This window comes from Dysidea avara, chromosome 1 (assembly GCF_963678975.1).
Source record: "Dysidea avara chromosome 1, odDysAvar1.4, whole genome shotgun sequence".
In the NCBI taxonomy this organism is placed as follows: domain Eukaryota; kingdom Metazoa; phylum Porifera; class Demospongiae; order Dictyoceratida; family Dysideidae; genus Dysidea; species Dysidea avara.
The window spans coordinates 16,231,196-16,245,101 of NC_089272.1; the positions used below are offsets into that span (position 1 = coordinate 16,231,196).

The 13,906-nt window shown below is 35.4% G+C and overlaps 1 long non-coding RNA gene across 23 annotated transcripts in view; it reads right to left on the bottom strand.

Annotated features, from left to right (window-relative positions):
* Nucleotides 1-252: 252 nt before the first annotated feature.
* LOC136257808 (uncharacterized) overlaps nt 253-13,906 on the bottom strand; it is a 61,557-nt gene continuing 47,903 nt past the window's right edge. For all 23 annotated transcript variants that reach the window (XR_010702210.1, XR_010702192.1, XR_010702193.1 and 20 more), the window contains 2 exons: nt 11,861-12,426; nt 253-554 (listed from right to left, as the gene is read on the bottom strand). This is a non-coding gene — a long non-coding RNA (uncharacterized lncRNA). The remainder of the gene's footprint in view (nt 555-11,860; nt 12,427-13,906) is intronic.

Below are 13,906 nucleotides of genomic sequence, written 5' to 3' on the forward strand. Positions count from 1 at the left end.
GAACACTACTAAGCGATTGCCCCTTTGTTTATTTCGATCAGCCATACAGTGCATAAGAAAGGCTCATTACATATAAGTGCCTGTGTGGACTTAATCCAAGCAGATAATTAGTTTTCTAATTATTATCTAATTATATTGTTTATGTTTTTTGTTTGCTAGCTGATGATAGAGTAGCTACAGTTGTGTTGAAAAAATATACAGTACTACTGCACTGTTTTTATATAGTGAACAAGTCACATAAAATATGTAGTATTTGAATTTCCCTTAATTAATGCTTATAAGCAGTGTTCAAAGTCACTTTTAATGCATTTGAAAAAATGTCCATTGTTCCAAAAATTAAGCTCCATATTTGGTCCATAATGTCAGTTAAATGAAATATCCAGGCCATCTCTTGAGACTCATCATAAAATATCTAGATTACAAATTCTACACAAGGCATTTCATCATCAGTTTGCTATCTCCATTCCATCATATTATTTGCCATCAATGATAACAACCAGATCATACACTGTCTTCATCCACAAGGTTATATCAGAACAGTTATTTCTCCAGAACTATTAAAGAGAATGGAACACCTTGCCACTTAAAATGCATCACTTTTACAATCACATTACTGTACTTGTAATTAGACAATTGGTTTGTGCATTGTAATTCTCTTTTTTTCCTGAGCCTTCCTACAGGGCTGACTGCTCAGTATAAATAAATAAAACAATTGATGATGTACTACAATTGTGACCGAATTTGACAAAACAAGGCTTCCACACACATCCTATTTTCTGACTTTAATCAGCTGTAACTTGACTACTCAGCAGGCTATTGGTCTAAAATTTTCACAACGTCCTTCCATAGCATAGTACAATACCAGGTCAAAATTTGAAACTAATGGCATACTCCTACATTGAGTTATGGTACTTCAAAATGGATGTGTGTGGAAGCCTTGTTTTGTCAAATTCAGTCACAATTTACATTGAAGTTTCCGCTTCAAATAGCCTGCTGTTCTTTAAGATGGTTGCTGTTTGTGACCCAGTCTGGGAAAAGTGGTGTTATTGCCTATTTAAAAGTATCGAGAAATGCAATTTTTAATAATATACGTAAGTATTCAGTCACCACTGGTTGCACCAAATTTTCACATGTTTTACGCCAATTCCTTACCCATCCATGACAGCTATGTTTACTGCATTTTAGATAATTTTAAACTCAATGTTGACTGTATCAGGTGAGCTCCAAAAGGGGTGGGAGGCAGGGGGCAAGATGTTGTTGTCAAAAATTTAAGAGGAAGGCGTAGAAATGACTAACTAAGGGTCATTCAGATCTCAAAACTGGCTAAAATGAAAGAACATTTACAGCACAGGTATTTCTTTATTCAACACCATGGAGCTATACACACAGTAAAAATGAGTAGTGAATGCTATGGCAAATAGTGAACGTCACTGCAAATTCTTAGTGACAGTTACTAAAATGTACAGTGATGCTTACTATTTGTCACAGTATTCACTACTTCTTTTTAACTGTGCAGCCACATACAGCCATCCCCTGGCTGGCCAGAGCTCCATTGAGGCCCCAGACCACTTGTACGGATTGCCAGTATGCTTGGGAAAAGCAGCTAGCAAAAGCAGACCACTCAAGTCTAGCTGATTTTGATTATGAAATTTGATGGTTTATTAATGTAGTTTTGTGCTCTCGGGGAAAAATCAAATCTGCTGTCATGGCTGATAAGACCAGTTTTCCCACATCCATTAGAGCATTTCATTTTCTATGCAACTGCTTTATAATTGTGTGAGTGTAGCTGTGATGTGTATATTCTTTCTAGTGTACAATGACAAGAAGTGCACTTTACTGTGTTACAAAAAACCATGCATCAGCATGGTTTAGTTATGTAGCATACATTTTAGAATACATACTGTAGTATTGTTGGACTTGGACTTTGTTTAACTATTGTCATGTTGTGTTTTTTCATCTTAACCACTGTATACATAGCTATACTGCATGTTTATGTTTGTCATATTGGTTACAGTAAAATGAATTAGCCACCAGCAGTCCAGCATACTATATAGCCATAATATTAGTGTTGTAAAAGTATTGGCATATTATAAGGTGTTCATGCATATCAAACTAGATTTTAATCCAGCTTACCAGTATCAAGATTAAATAATAAGATGGACCCAGATGATCTAGTGTGCCAGTATTGACTCAAGTCTTTTGTCAGAATTTACAGTGTAACTTTCATCTTTTTCCAATTATGCTGCAATTCTGGCACCCGTGCTATATTATAGTATGTACTGGATCCTGAAAAACAACTAAAAATGAAAAGTGGACTTTCTCAAGAGAATAAACACTTCAGCCAACCAGATGATTATAGTGGTGACAGTAAAAGTGTCAACAGCCGACATGTGTAGTTTGACTCCATTACAAGTTTGGTAAAGGGTTTTAATAGATATTACACTTTTATGGCTATCCTATAGGAAATGTATGGTGGAAATTTTGATTACCCATATAAATTATTGAGTCAGGCATTTGAACAAAAAGATTTTGAAATATTTTTAGTGGGTTGAGTAGTACTGCAAGTGTGAGCCAAATTGATCCAGCTCAATGAGTACTATGAAATGTCCTCTATACAACAATGACTGCATTTTGCTTGCTACATGAATTTATTTCCATTACATACTAATTTGCTGTTCTACAAATGTGACCGGGCCTGCGAAAACAGGGCATGTGGGCACAAACTACACCCCATTACACAACAGGACATATCTCTGCAGTGGAATAATCTATTTACATTCTGTAACCTGTGTTATAAAGCCAATTAAATTTTTAAGTAACGCTAAAACATTTATGGCCATAGCATGATGGAATACAAAGTTAATTGTGGTGAAAGTTTGGAAAAGTAGGCACATTTTGTGTGCCCACATGCCCTATTTTCGCAGGCCCAGTCACAAATTGTCATAACAAAGTTACGGGTCGAAGATATGTTCTTATTTAGCAGTGATGATGATGATGCTAGTGCAAAGAGTGATTGCTAACAAGAAGAAGCTATACTTGATCCTTTGACTACCATCTCAACAAAGCAGACATGATTATCTGATGATCATGACTTGCCTTCTTCTACTCCTGCATCAGTAACAGAATCTGATACTTATTCACAGAATAACAAACATAGAAAGTATGTTAAACTGCCCCACTGATGAATGTGAATAAAAAGGAAAGTGTGTATATGTGTACTATGTATTACGTATCTAGTATATAAGCCACTGATGGCTTCTCGATGTCCAAGTAGTATGTATTATGCCTGATGTATGCTTTTGAGAGATACAGTACTCTTAAATTTTTATTATTGCTCAGTTGTCACCCACTATGTCCCAACTATGGTCTTACACAATTGTATCTGGAATACTCCTAGAATGCCTCATACATCTGTGAATGATATTGAACATGCAGCAACTATTCTTTAAAGTATCTCGATTGTTCTAGAGGCAATAAATCCAAATAGTTAAATGTCTGCAATTTTATATTATACTAGTATAACAATGCTATCGGCTTCATGCCAAATGTTCAGAGCTGCAGTTCCTTTGATACCCAATGTACAAAATCTTGCCTCTTATGCAAATGTTACACTCATTGCTATTTGTCTACTATGTATGACCATAGTAATGGGCAATATTATGTAGGTGTATGAGTGTGTGTGTGTGTGTGTGTGTGCGTGTGTGTGTGTGTGTGTGTGTGTGTGTGTGTGTGTGTGTGTGTGTGTGTGTGTGTGTGTGTGTGTGTGTGTGTGTGTGTGTGTGTGTGTGTGTGTGTGTGTGTGTATGAGTGTGTGTGTGTGTGCGTGCGTGCGTGTGTGTGTGTGTGTGTGTGTGTGTGTGTGTGTGTGTGTGTGTGTGTGTGTGTGTGTGTATGAGTGTGTGTGTGTGTGTGTGTGTGTGTGTATGAGTGTGTGTGTGTGTGTGCGTGTGTGTGTGTGTGCGTGTGTGTGTGTGTGCGTGTGTGTGTGTGTGTATGAGTGTGCGTGTGTGTTTGTGTGTGTGTGTGCGTGTGGGTGTGTGCGTGTGCGTGTGTGTGTGTGTGTGCGTGTGTGTGTGTGCATGTGTGTTGATGAATACATGTATGTATGTGAGTCAATGTGTGTGTGTGTCTGCATGTGTAATAATACAGTCTGCTGCAGATCTTCTGTAAAATGTACATTGAATGAACATTGAACATTGAAATTAACACAGGAATGAACATTGTTTGATTTTGTGGCACCTATTTTTTCTGTATAAATAGCCAGCTGTGGTTATATTTTTTACCTTCTATTTCCCTTGAATGATTGAATGAACTGCTGTTAATCTACTTCAAGCTTGTGCACCTTTTAAATGGTCAAAAATATCATATTGTACTGGGATAAGTGTGACCCATTCATGTACAGTATCTTGTCCCAATATAAATCTAAAGATGAAGTCAGTATAGGCCCATCTGGGTATATGAGATTCACTGCATAGGTTAGCTGCCAGTATGCAAATCATTGCACAGTACAGATCATAATAATGAAATGACTGCTCTATAAGTGTATGTAATGTATCACTATACAAAACAGTATGATTTCTACATACAAGGTGCTGTCACACTTTAGGTCATACTGGGAAAGGATTTTTCTTTATCATTCTTTGAAGGAATATCAGAAATAAGCCCAGGAATGATTGAATTATTCACATAAAATACTGAGATATAGATACTCTAATAGAGCAGTCACTTACTCTAATAGAACAACCAGTAGAATAATTCATCATGTTGTTACAGCTTTCTTGACAAATTGGTTCCGCTAAATTTAGCATTATTTACTGTCAGTGCACTTTCATTACAAAAGTAAACAAAAAATTTGCAATATTAATTTGTAGTTTTGAAAATAATGAGTACAGTTTGGGAATGATAAAAGTATAACATTTTGGAATAGAATATTTTGTGCACAATTCCCAAAAATCTATTCTTTTGTCAGCAAAGCTGCTTACAGAGAAATATTCTCAGCATTGCTTGTTGTGCAGTTAGCTAAATTATCAAACAGTCAAAACGTGGAGCTGGCTACATATGAAAGAGCTACAGTAAGAAAGCAAAAAGCTAACCAAGCATTGTGAGAGAATCTAAGCAGCAGGAATATAAGCAATAGAAAACTGGAAAAAAACTACAGTAGTTTGCAGTCAACATTAAGCCCCAAAGATCATTAAGTTTGCTGCAACAGGTATTGCATAGCTAACATGCTGTTACATTTGTTTAGTTACTGGAACTCAATGTTTTGCTGCTCAGAAGCAAAGAAACGAACCCATGTAGTAGATATTAGCTGGTAGTTATGCAAAAAACCTTGAACATTGACTGCAACATTGGTTTGCAGGGAATCAAGTTAAACCACAGCTGCATCCAATGGCTCTAAAGACCTATACTAACCTCTACAACATCCTGGATGATGCAATAATCCTGCATGGGTCCATCACCTTAAAGTAAAAATCAAACCCAAAAGTGTTCTATTTTCAAACAATGCACATTAGACTTGATTCCTTTTAAAATTACAATTGGTATTTGTGTATTACGTGTACTCAAGGGTAGATTTAAGGGGGTGTATGGGGGCTGAAGCACCTCCCCTCCTCCTATATGCTAGCTAGAAAGGGTGTAGAGGCTACATTACAAGTGCAGTTGCAACTAAAGCATACATGGGGAATACAAATATGGAAACAGTGAAAAGAGAAGAGCTAATTTCTTCTAGGAATCAATCAAATTCATGTTTCAGGAGGTAAAACTGCTACTAAGCTGCCAAACATCGAAATACTCTAATAGAGCAGTCAACTACTCTAACAGAATGTCTATCATAAAAATATTCTATAAATCCAACTCCTAGACCCTTCAACTTTGAACTCAAACCATACTGCAGCAAATATGCCGTGCTCTTTATATGAAAGCTAAAGTTACCACTGCTAGAAAAGTAATAGTTAAAGTGGCTCACATTGCTTATTCAATAAGATTCAGTCAAAATTATTGCCAAATTCAATCTCAGAAAGCTAAAGTTGCAAAAACTTTCCTTTAAGGGGATGCACCCATACCCCTAAACTAAATGTGCATGATGAGTGTGCTTCACACACTGTACTACTTGTATTAACTATTACCAATTGCTACATTTTAAAGCTCCCACTAAGTTTCCTCCTAGCTTAGCACCCCACCTTGAGAAATCCTAGATCCACTCCTGGTACGAATAGCAAGAATCGTGTGGGAAGCCAAATAGATTAGCTCATATAATAATGTTTTGATGTGTGCAAGTTATTAAACACATTATGACAGATGTCATTCTGCAACATATTTACATAATACAGTATTGATCTTGGCCAAGTCCAGCTCAGGAATTGAGAATTTGTATGCTAGAGCATTAAACTTAATTGTCTATTGCTGGGTACAAATGGAGTGAATATCTGATTATAGGGACAAAGCATGGACAATATGCACAATTGCTTTGTTGCTTACATTACTGTAAGTGTAATGCCCATTTGTTTATGGGATATTTAAGGGATATAATGCATAGATTTGCATTCATTATCAGTTCACATCAATCAGTATGACCATATACCCCTGTAGAAGGGCATGTCGTGAAGTTATGACATAGCAAGCCCATTTTATTTGTATAATTAATGATGTCATTAGTTGAACATGACATCAGTTGAATACGTGCCTAACAATGTTGCTAGCAACCAAATTAACTCCAGCTCTAAGCATTTCTCACCGAACTACAATCATTCCTTCATCAGTTCAGACTGCTTATTAGGCACATCTTGCTAGGCCATTCAAAAATACAGCTATACTGAGCGCCGCAAGTGTGGATTGGTACTAATGATTATTGTGCTTCAACGGCTGCTCATATGTCACAAACCACAACAACTAATTAGAAAAGGTTTTCTATTCCAAGTTGCAAACTCTCCCTTGGCAGTGCGATCATACATGGATAATATACATGAGTTATCATCCATATTTAAATGCACAACAACACATTCTATATACTTGCTTAATATTAGCAGTACACAATCATAATAATTAAAGGGCTTTTGTTTATCACAGCAAGGAAACATTCTTATGGTAACATGATCTATTGGGATAGACACAGGCGGAGACTATATCAAAACCATTTTAATAACTTTATTTGTCTCATGACTTTGTTTGTAACCTCATGATTCCTGTAATAACAGTACTTACGGAAATAACATATTAAGGTACGTACCTACACAACAACACTGTATCTTAATAGGAAACACCATTACCAACATTACTGTTAATGATAACACATTTTTACATAGAAGCTTTCCCTTAACTGAGAACACTATTTTACAATGGACTAAAGTAAATTCCCACTAGTATTTGTCTTGGAGGGGTACCACTGTAATTCTTACATGCATGGTACAAGCCAATGACAAGCTATAGTCATCCAAAAACTTTAATCCTATATCTATATACAAACTTTAAGAAAGCAAACAGGTTGGATTATCACTCAGTGGATCACATATTTTAGATGAGAATGTAAAATGTCATTTACTGTGCTAAATTTATTGCTTTAGAAGGTTATTGACACACTGATGATTGTACTAGAGTAGTTGATTGCTCTATTAGAATATCTTTTTTTCATAAAACTTAGCTTTGTTCAAGCAATATTAGCTCATTGTAACTTTACGCAATTTCAAAACAACAAACACATGATTTTTTGAGGTTTATTAAATACCTAGAGTTTGAGCCCTAGACTTGAGTCCACTAAAGCCTAAGGCCCTTGGTGGCTACCTAGCAGTGTGATTATGCAATATGCAACCTTACTATTGTTCAATGGAATATGTAACAAACAAAACTACATGTATACTGAACTCTACACACCTACTATGGGATGTACACGTGTTCTCACATTAAAGGTCAACATTACTACATGTGGTTACATTTCATGGAACTGTGACAATGAGACTGCAAAATTATTATTTTATCTAGTTTTGATATGGTTTCCACTTTTGTCTATCTTTGCAGATCATATTACAATAAGAATGTTCCCTTGCTGTGATCAACAGAGTTCACATAACTTCATAGAACTAAACTATGCCAACAATAATAGCAGTCATATGTGATTAGATCTATAATACACATTCTGTGTAACAATCACATGCTTATCTGATGAAACATGTATACAAAACTATAATACAAACTGTAGTTAAGGTGGAAATGAAGTTAAGTTATAAGTTATATAATTCTTGCATGCATGGTACAAGCTATAGTCATTCAAAAACTTTAAACTGCTTTATCTACAAACTTTAAGTATCACTCAGTGGGTCACATAATTTAGACGAGAATGTAAAATATCATTTAATATGCTATTTGCATTGCTTTAAAATGTTATCAACACAATGACTGACTACTAGAGTAGTTGACTACTCTATTAGAATATCAAAATCTTTTTCATAAAACCCAGCATTGCCATATTAGTTCATTAAAACTTTTTAAAACAATAAACACACTATATTTTTATTTTTGAGATTTGTTTAGATACCTGGAGTTTGGATCTTGCACTTGGTAGGCCTGGGGTTCTATGTTGGCTACCTAACATGTATCCGTCGAGACTGATCCCGTGAGCTACTGTGCACCTATGTGTAGTAAAGCCTGTGAGCAATCTGATTTTGCATAGTGCAGTCTTACTATTGCTCAATGGAATATGAAACAGCAAAACTATACTAAACTCCACACACCCACTATGGGATGTACACATGTTCTCACGTTAAAGGTCAACATTATTACATGTGGTTACATTTCATGGAACTTTGTTTTGTTGTGATAATTTAAGTCATGAGACTATAAATTTAGTTTTGATATGGTTGCCGCCTTTGTCCATCTTTCTAGATCATATTACAATAAGAATATTCCCTTGCTGTGGCTAACAAACTTCATAGAACTAAACTATGCTGAACAACAGCAGTCATATGCAATTAGATTTACAATATTGCCCATACAGATTCTGTGTAACATTATCTGATGAAACATGTATACAAAATTATATACATATGATACACAAGTAGATAGTGCATGAAAAGTTTAAATGTGACCGGACCTGCGAAAACAGGGCATGTGGGCACAAACTACACCCTGTCAGACTAAAGGTCATATCTCAGCACTGGAACAGAATATTTGCATTCTGTAACTTGCATCATAAAGCCAATTAAATGCTTACTGGTTGATAAAAATTTCATTGCCATAGCATACTGGCCACGTTATGAGTCAAGGAAGTTTGAAAAAGTAGGCAAAAATCATGTGCCCACATGCCCTGTTTTCGCAGGCCCAGTCACAAATTTCAAAAGGTACAGTATATATATATATTACACACCAGCTCAAAAATATACAAAATCAAACTTTGCTTATAGTGTAGCTGTAAACACTGATTAAATCATAAATGGTTTTTCTACATGGATCATAAAAGATGAGATAGCTGTTATGTTAGTGTATGCAATGACAACTTAACTGCAAGATTTCTACCTTTAAGGAGCCACACTTCAGTACAAACTGGGAATGAGTTCATTCTTTGTAGGGATACAGGAACTATGCTCAAATAATAAGGAATTATTAAGCCATTTCAGATCATAATTCACATAAACATATTTCTGATATTAAATAAAGTAGTTGCTTATTCTAATAAAATAATCAGCAGAACATTCATTACTTTACTACAACAAAATGGTATGGCTGAATTTGGCATTACTGTACTTTTTCCACAAGCCTATTATGATTTTAAACTTGTCTCATTTGTCTCCATTATTCCCAATATATGCTACGAGAAATTTTTATCTTTAGACTTTTTTATTAGAGTATTAATGACCTATGAATGTTCTATTAGGATATTCCAACAAGAGATGACTGTTCTATTAGAGTACATTTCAGCCTCTCTGATAACCAATGCACTAAACACTGGCCTATTATGCTGGCATCATGCACAATGCTTTGGCCTACCTATTATGCCCCAAATTATGCTGGCATCATTGACGCAAGCCTGCTACTGCTATATTGGTGTAAAATATTTCAATATAGGATTCCTTTGTAGGATGTTGCATAAATTTGTATTCATTATTGAATAATCAAATTTAAATTACATCAAACAGTGTGACTCATCACATGAGCTCATTCCATAAAACATAGTATGTACATGTTTACAGGTAGACATATAAGTACTAGGTATAAAGTATTAGTGTTTATTAAAAATAAGTTACCACAAAAAAATTAATGATATAATTTTCTTGGAATTTCTGAATTCAAAGAAAATAGGGATAGATTTGCCTGTTACAAATGAGTAGCTGAACCAAGTGTCCTATTAAACATGTAACTCACTACACCTACATGTGTACCACATCACATAGGAGTGTTAAGCTAATAATATCCATTGCAAAAGAGTGTACGTTATTATGCATAATAATATGGAAAAAGTTCCCATCCCAAATCAGCACACTCTCTCTTTTCATGCATAGATAACATCGCATCCAAATTCAAATGCACAAATGGCATTCTACTTCCTTGAAATTAACAATGCACGACCACAGACCTTTTGTTACCACAACAAAAAGAAAAATTCTTATGGTAACATGATCTAGTGGGATAGACACAGGTGGAGACTATATCAAAACCATTTTAATAATTTTATTGGTCTCATAACTTTGGTTGTAACCTCATGATTCTTGTAATAACAGTACACAACTAGTTTAGGGGTGTAACGTGAAATAACATTATATTATGCATATGGTAAGGTACCTAAACAAGTATCTTAAAAAGAATTACCAACATTACTGTTAATGATAATGCAATGTTACTTAATATTACTTTAAAACCTCGTTTTCAGGTGGAGGGTGAACCTAGAATTCGAGAAATAGGATGTTCTAGGCATATCAAAGATTCAAGAAGAGGGATGCTGTTATCACAATATTTGTCATGTAATTCAATTATTCTTAAGCTAGTAATTGACATATCTGTAGAGCATAACTGGAAATAAAATCTCAGGAAGTAGGGGAATTGTTAGCTTCAGAGATGCCTCAAATTTCAGAATTTATTAATATTGTAGTTGTAAATGGAAGTACCTGAACATCATATAATATATTTTGGAACTGAAACTGAATGTATTCACCATTGAGCATCAAGTAACCATTCTTGGGAAAGGATTACCATTTTTCAGCACTTAAAAAGGAGTATGGAATTCAACATTTGTAAGGCATAATGCTTACACAGTAATAAGATTGGTAGAGCAGAAGTCAAGCAAAAGGTTGCTATGTATAGTTCAGCTCGCTCACTGTATCGTTGCTTTTAACAGCAGAGTTTTATGAATCATTCCATTAGAGTAATTTAATATCCTATTCTTGTTGTGTTAAAGCACAATGTGACTGGGCCTGTGAAAACAGGGCATGTGGGCACATGATTTTTGTCTACTTTTTCACACTTCCTTGACTGATAACTTTTTACATCATTATGCTATGGCAATGAATGTTCTAGCCATTAGTAAGCATTTAATTGGCTTTATGATGTAAGTTACAGAATGCAAATAGTCTGTTCCAATACTGAGATATGACCTGTAGTGTGACAGGGTGTAGTTTGTGCCCACATGCCCTGTTATCGCAGGCCTGGTCACAGGTCATATTTTTATTCCTTCCCTTGCTCTATATATATTGCCTTTACATAAGATACATTTATACCCTGTACCTATACGTTAATGGTGATGTCAACTAGATAGGATTTTGCTGTTGAAAATTTGAAGAAATATGTGACTGGTTACAATAAGTGGGAACCCGACAAGTTTGCATCACAACTGAAACTTATAATGCCAATGGCTACGTCCATGCACTATCATACTTACTGTATATCCACAGTCTTGTTTTTCCATCCTTACTCTGACTGTTTTTCTGGTGGGCCCAGATTGTAAGAGATTCTGGTGACTCATCTACTAACTAAGCATAGTTGTTGACCAATCTAAGGGGTACAAAACTGTCTGTAATTATGTATCTTACTCAATTTAAGTGCTGCTGTGGGTTTTGTGAGGCTGTATTTTGACCTCTAGCTTACCATTGTCTTCTCCTAGCATGCCATTATTTACCCACCCACCACTGCCTACCCTCTCCATACCTATGAGAGTGCTAGTGGTATAGATTTGATTTGAGTTTTAGTTTAACCTTATGGTAATCGGCATAGCTGTTCTACCTTACCGTAGCATTACACACATATGGGGTTACACATAAAAGTACAAGCAGACAAGGTGACACACACAAAAACAACTATAATACACAAATAAAAATACAATTAACTATTCACTACACAACAAGAAGTCAAAAACAGTAGCCGGAAAGTTTGATGATAAAAGACGTCATCAGGTAATCCATTCCAACATTGTGCAGCAGCATGTCGTAGCAAACCCACTGAACAAACCTATTTGAAAATAATAGGAATATACACAAGGTGAAGCTTTGTTTATACTATAATTAGATAGTTAGTTCTATGAACCCCTCTTAAAGGAGACTCCTGAATTCTTAGCAACCCTTTTACAAAGGATGTTAGGATGTCCATCTATTTCACAAATCAACAGTATTAGTAGGTTGTGCACCCCTTAATTCAGGACACCTTTTTACAATGAGCAAAAATAAATTCCCCCACTGGTGTTTGTCTTAGAGGGGTTCCACTGTGATTCTTGTGTGGATGGTACAAGTCTTGAAGTGTTTGATTATATACCTATCCAACACTGCCAAGCTATTAAAAAGCAAAAGTGAGGCTGGTTTTTAGTGTTGTGTTTTGGAATTTTTGGGTATTTTTGGGCAAGAAATCCCATGGTCCTTACTATACAGTACTACTGTACTGTATGACAGTGCTCAATGGATTATGTAACAAAGAGTACTAATCATCACAATTACAATGGGATGTACATGTCTTCTCACATTTAAGGTCAACAGTACTACATGTGGTTACATTTCATGGAACTGTGTATTGTTGTGATAGTGAAAGTCATGAGACCATTAATTTTTTATATAGTTTTGATATGGTTTCCACCTTTGTCTATCTCTGTAGGCCATATTACACAAAAATAATTTCCCTAACTGCAATCAACAAACTTCACATAGCTTCATAGAACTAAACTATACCAAACAACAGCATTCAAATGCTATACTGTAATATTATCCATACACATTCTGTGCAACATTCACATGTTTCATCTGGTGAAATGTGTTTACTAAAGTCATTAAGAATAATTTTGTATGTGAAGGTTAAATTTCCCCCAGCTAAAAATATTAAAAATAAACCTTGCTTATAGCATAGCTGCCAAGACCGTATAATAGTAAATAGTTTTTCATATAATACAGATTACAGATGAAGTGACTAGGATATTTAATAACTACACTATTATGTGACCTAATTTGGGAACACAGTTGATCTAGCACACCAACAGATTGTGATATGTCTGATTTTAAACATTTCAATCCGGTATAGCTTGGGAAGGTTAAAAGCTACGAGTTTGAAATTTTCACCATGAATACAGCCAACCATGGTATCTATCTCACTTTAACCCATAGCGACCTACATGTACCTATTGATATAACCATGATTTTGAGAACCTTTTTCACAATGGTATCTGTAACACAAGCACATCACCATGTAGTGGTGGTATGCAGGAAATTGGTATATGAACAGAAAATGATGCAGTAGGTCATAGTGTTTCCAGCTCTAATAATAGGCTTTCAAAACCACCTGTGTCACTGAAAATAAAACAAATTTAACCACAAAAAACATTTGGACAATTGTCCAAGGCTGTCCATGTCTCTAACCTCATGTTTCAGCTAGCCAGTGGCATTTCAAGGCGACAAAGTGTTCCCAGTGGCTGGCACATCTTTATATAGAAATCCACTTATGAAAAGCA